Below are 5,000 nucleotides of genomic sequence, written 5' to 3' on the forward strand. Positions count from 1 at the left end.
ACCACACACACACACACACACACACACACACACACACACACACACACACACACACACACACACACACACACACACACACACACACACCTAACCTATCCCAACTTCACTTAACTTAACCAATAAAATCACGACTTTTAACCACAATTTATTATTTCAACCAATCAGGGACCACCATTCCAGTCTGTCTGTCTGTCTGTCTGTCTGTCTGTCTGTACGAGTATGTATGTATGTATGTATGTGTGTGTGTGTGTGTGTGTGTGTGTGTGTGTGTGTGTGTGTGTGTTAAAGGGCGTGCGGGCGGCTCCATCCAGGCCATGCGGGCGGGTCAAGGGCGAGAGTGATGGGCGTGGTGAAGGCGGCGCTGCGGGTGAAGGCTCGGGCATGTGTGTGGGCGGGAGCAGTGCGGGAGGGCAGGTGAGCGCGGTGCCACGTCCAGAAAGTGATGGGCGGGCGTGGGCTGGCCTGGGGAGTGATGGGGGAATGGTAGCGGGTTATTTAACTGCTTAGTGAGAGTGACATTATTATTATTATAGTAGTAGTAGTAGTAGTAGTAGTAGTAGTAGTAGTAGTAACCACTTCTAACTACTTACCTACGAGTATGTTACTACTACTACTACTACTACTACTACTACTACTACTACTACTCTACTACTACAAAACTACGTGAGGAGGAGGAGGAGGAGGAGGAAAAAGAGGAAGAGGAGGAGGAGGAGGAGGATCAGGAGCAGAAGGAACAGGAAGTAGATGCTGCGAGAATTTAGAACGACCAGAGAGAGAGAGAGAGAGAGAGAGAAAGAATTGTACCCAACCCTGTCCACTTTTTCTTTCGATAAATTCTCTCTCTCTCTCTCTCTCTCTCTCTCTCTCTCTCTCTCTCTCTCTCTCTCTCTCTCTCTCTCTCTCTGGGAATATTGGAAATTGAAAAACAAATCATTAAAAAGCATAACCAGAGACACACACACAGAGAGAGAGAGAGAGAGAGAGAGAGAGAGAGAGAGAGAGAGAGAGAGAGAGAGTTACCATAGGAGGAGGGAGAATTGTTTGCTCTAATTGTTGTTGTTGTTGTTGTTGTTGTTGCTGTTGTTGTTGTTGTTGATGTTGTTGTTGTTGTTGTTGTTGTTGTTGTTTCTCTTCTTCCTCCTTTATCATCATCTCTTCTGCTTCCTCCGCCCAGACTCTTCTCATGTACTCCTCTCTCGGTCCTGGAGAGAGAGAGAGAGAGAGAGAGAGAGAGAGAGAGAGAGAGAGAGAGAGAGAGAGAGAGAGAGAGAGAGAGTATTGTAATAGAACACATCTTTAACACAACAATTTGATACATTCTCTCTCTCTCTCTCTCTCTCTCTCTCTCTCTCTCTCTCTCTCTCTCTCTCTCTCTCTCTGGTCTTTCTTTTACTCCTCTTCCTTTTCCTCTACTGCTACTACTACTACTACTACTTCTACTACTACTACTACTACTACTACTACTACTACTACTACTACTACTACTACTACTACTACTACTACTACTACTACTACTACTATTAATCATCTTTTTCTCGTCCCTCTCTGCTACTACCATAACTACTTCTATTACTACCACCACCATTACTATTACGCGTAAACACCCATAATAATGATAAGAGAGAGAGAGAGAGAGAGAGAGAGAGAGAGAGAGAGAGAGAGAGAGAGAGAGAGAGATTTCACCACACCCATTAAAAAGAAAGGCCCAGACAAAAATGCCCCCATCTACCGCTTCTCTCTCTCTCTCTCTCTCTCTCTCTCTCTCTCTCTCTCTCTCTCTCTCTCTCTCTCTCTCTCTCTCTCTCTCTCTCACTACAGTTAAATTTCTACCGTAATTTTGTGTAATTTTGTGCTTGTTTTGTGTGTTTTGGTTCATCTGTTTCCTTTGCCAATGGGTGGGAGAGAAAGTGTGTGTGTGTGTGTGTGTGTGTGTGTGTGTGTGTGTGTGTATGTGATGGTGGTGATGGTGGTGGTGGTTGTTATTTAAAGTCCTGTCTCTCTCTCTCTCTCTCTCTCTCTCTCTCTCTCTCTCTCTCTCTCTCTCTCTCTCTCTCTCTCTCTCTCTCTCTCTCTCTCTCTTTAATTCTTCTTTTATTATTCTTACTTTCCACTATTATCTTCATTTTCTCGTTCCTTTTACATTTTCTCTTTTTCCTTCTTTATTCTGTATTATTTTTGTTTTTACCTGTTTTTTTATTATTCCATATTTTCATCTTTTTTCCTCTATTTTTTTCTCTCTTTCTTATATTCTCATTTTTATTTGTTTTTTTTTTCTTCCTTTTCTGTCCTCGTCTCTTTTTTCCTTTTCTTATTTTTTTCTTTCTTACTTTCTTTTCTCTTCCTATGATTTTTTTCTTACTTTTTTTATTGTTTATTTCTCTTCCTTTTATAATTTTACTTTTGTTTTGTGTTCATCTTTATTCTCGCCTTCTCTTTCTTTCTTTCATTCTCCTTTTTTTCGCTTATTTTATTCGAATTTCTCTTCTTTATTCCTTTCTCTTTCATCTTTTTTTTTTTTACTTTAAATATCGTTTTACTTTCGTTTTTTTATTCTTGTTTCCCTTCTTTCCCTCTTTTTTCTAATGTTTTTTTTTCCTTTTTTTTATTTCGTTTTATTTTCCTTTTGTATCTAATTTTTCTTCTTTCTCTATTTTCCCTCTTTCGTGTCATCTTTTTTTTTTCTTCTTCTTACTTTTGTATTGATATTCTCGTTTTCTTTCTAATTTCTCCTTTCTTTATTTTCCTTCATTTATTTTTGTTTAAAAATTCTCGTCTTCTTTATAATTCTCATTTATCTTCTTTCGCTATCGTCTCTCTCTCTCTCTCTCTCTCTCTCTCTCTCTCTCTCTCTCTCTCTCTCTCTCTCTCTCTCTCTCTCTCTCTCTCTCTCTCTTCATGTTATTTTTTTGTTATCTCTTATTTATCTGCTTTCCTTTTCTCCTACAGACTGATATCCTTCACTCCCTGCTTGTCCTGCTAATCCTTGCCCCGCACCTGCTGCCACTCACGTACGCACACATACTTTCTCAGGTAACCCAGAATTCAGTCAACTTTATAATCTATTTATTTTTGTATCAGTCTCAGCAACTAGTTCCTTTCGAGTTAAAAAAAAATGTAGGTTCGTATTAAGATGCTGGACTTATACGAGATTTTTTTTTATATTTTGTTTTTAGTGATTTCTTACCCATTTCGGTGTATGTGGTGGTGATAGTTGTAATTGTAGTAGCTCTTGTTGTGGTAGCGGTGGTGATGGTGGAAATAATTTTGTTTACATGTGTCAGCATGGCAACGTAAGCCTCAGTTGCCAGATGCTCGATGACTATCATTATTACCACGATTACCTAACTTTCCTTTCGTTGGAATGTTTTCTCTTTACGCAAGACTGTACCTAAAAACAATACAACTCTCATTATTAGATATTTGAGGCTGGATGAGGTATATATTAAGTCAGATGAGGAGTAAAAGTGATGCAGATATGTTGAGATTTTTTTGAATATCTTATATTGACTGATATATTACTGTACTGATAGGTATAGGGGAGAAATATAGACCGGAGCTGGAAAATATCGTGCATTGGCTAATATATTGTTGTACTGAGAGGCAGAGAAAAGAAATATAGAAAATAGCAGGAAAATATTGTATCGTTGAGGTGCCATTAAAAAGCTATTAAGTTACATTATAGATAACACAAAACTAGTAGTAAAAGTGATATCGATAGTTTGTGATGTTTTTTTTCCTCTTAAACATCGTACATTAACGGATAGATTATTGTACTGAGAGAGAGTCAGAGTCAGAGAGGAGACACATAGTAAGGAAGGAGATTACAGATAACCATAAGACGAATGGTAAAAGTGATGTCGATATTTTGATACATATGTATATTTATTTATTTATTTATTTTCAGCGTCGTCCATTGACAAAAGATTGTACCGAGAGAGAGGCAGAGAGGATAAATATAAAACGGAGGAGGAAAGTATTATATATTCGAGTTTGCATTAGATATTTACTCATTCATATTCTAAATTATATAATATGAAAGTAAGAGAGATGTCGAGAGTTTGAAGAATATTTTTTAAACATCGTGCACTGCCTGAAAGATTATTGTACAGAGGAGCAGAGGATAAAAACAGGAAGGAGGAGTATGAAGAGCAACAGGAGGAGAAGGAGGAGGAGGAGGAGGAGGAGGAGGAGGAGGAGATCGTAAAATGATGAACTACAAAAGAAAAAAGAAATAGAAGACGAGAGGGAGAAGAATAAGAAAATAATATGAAGCGAAGAAAAGTAGGAGGAGGAGGAGGAGGAGAAAGAAGAAGAAGAAAGGAGACGATATTGCGAAAAAATTACAGGGAAGAATTATCTATACAAACGAGAGAGAGAGAGAGAGAGAGAGAGAGAGAGAGAGAGAGAGAGAGAGAGAGAGAGAGAGAGATGGCACAAACAGAGAATCAAATAAGGCCGAAAACACAAACAAACACAGAAACACACAAAAACACAATCATTCACATATTCTCGACAATCAGAGAGAGAGAGAGAGAGAGAGAGAGAGAGAGATGAGGGGTGGAAGAAGAAGAGAAAGTTGACGAGAGTACCTGTAGAAGAGGGTTAGACAGGTAATGATAGTCACGATTTGGCCATTCAAAGGTGTATGGGAGGAGGAGGAGGAGGAGGAAGAGTGATAGGAAGATGAGGGAGAGATGGTAATACACGAAAGAGAAAAGGAGGAGGAGGAGGAGGAGCAGGTGGTGGTGGTGGTGATGGTGGTGATGATGTATGTTGTAAGAGGAGGAGGAGGAGGAGGAGGAGGAGGAAGAAGAAGAAAACTCGTAAATGATGTATAGAAGATGAAATGACGAGGAAGAGGAGGAGGAGGAACACAATGGGACACAATGGCGGAGGAGGAGGAGGAGGAGGAGGAGGAGGAGGAGGAGGAGGAGGAGAAACACAATGAAATACAGTGAAAAAGAAGGAAGAGAATAAGGAGCAAGAAGAAGAAGAAGAAG

The 5,000-nt window shown here is 39.4% G+C and overlaps 1 protein-coding gene across 1 annotated transcript in view; it reads left to right on the forward strand.

Annotated features, from left to right (window-relative positions):
• Positions 1-5,000, forward strand: part of LOC135092960 (trichohyalin-like) — a 54,845-nt gene that overhangs the window by 45,646 nt on the left and 4,199 nt on the right. Inside the window, exon 17 of the mRNA XM_063991783.1 lies at positions 2,947-3,030. The gene's annotated coding sequence lies outside the window, so the exon portion shown is untranslated. The remainder of the gene's footprint in view (positions 1-2,946; positions 3,031-5,000) is intronic.

This window comes from Scylla paramamosain, chromosome 41 (assembly GCF_035594125.1).
Source record: "Scylla paramamosain isolate STU-SP2022 chromosome 41, ASM3559412v1, whole genome shotgun sequence".
Lineage (NCBI taxonomy): Eukaryota > Metazoa > Arthropoda > Malacostraca > Decapoda > Portunidae > Scylla > Scylla paramamosain.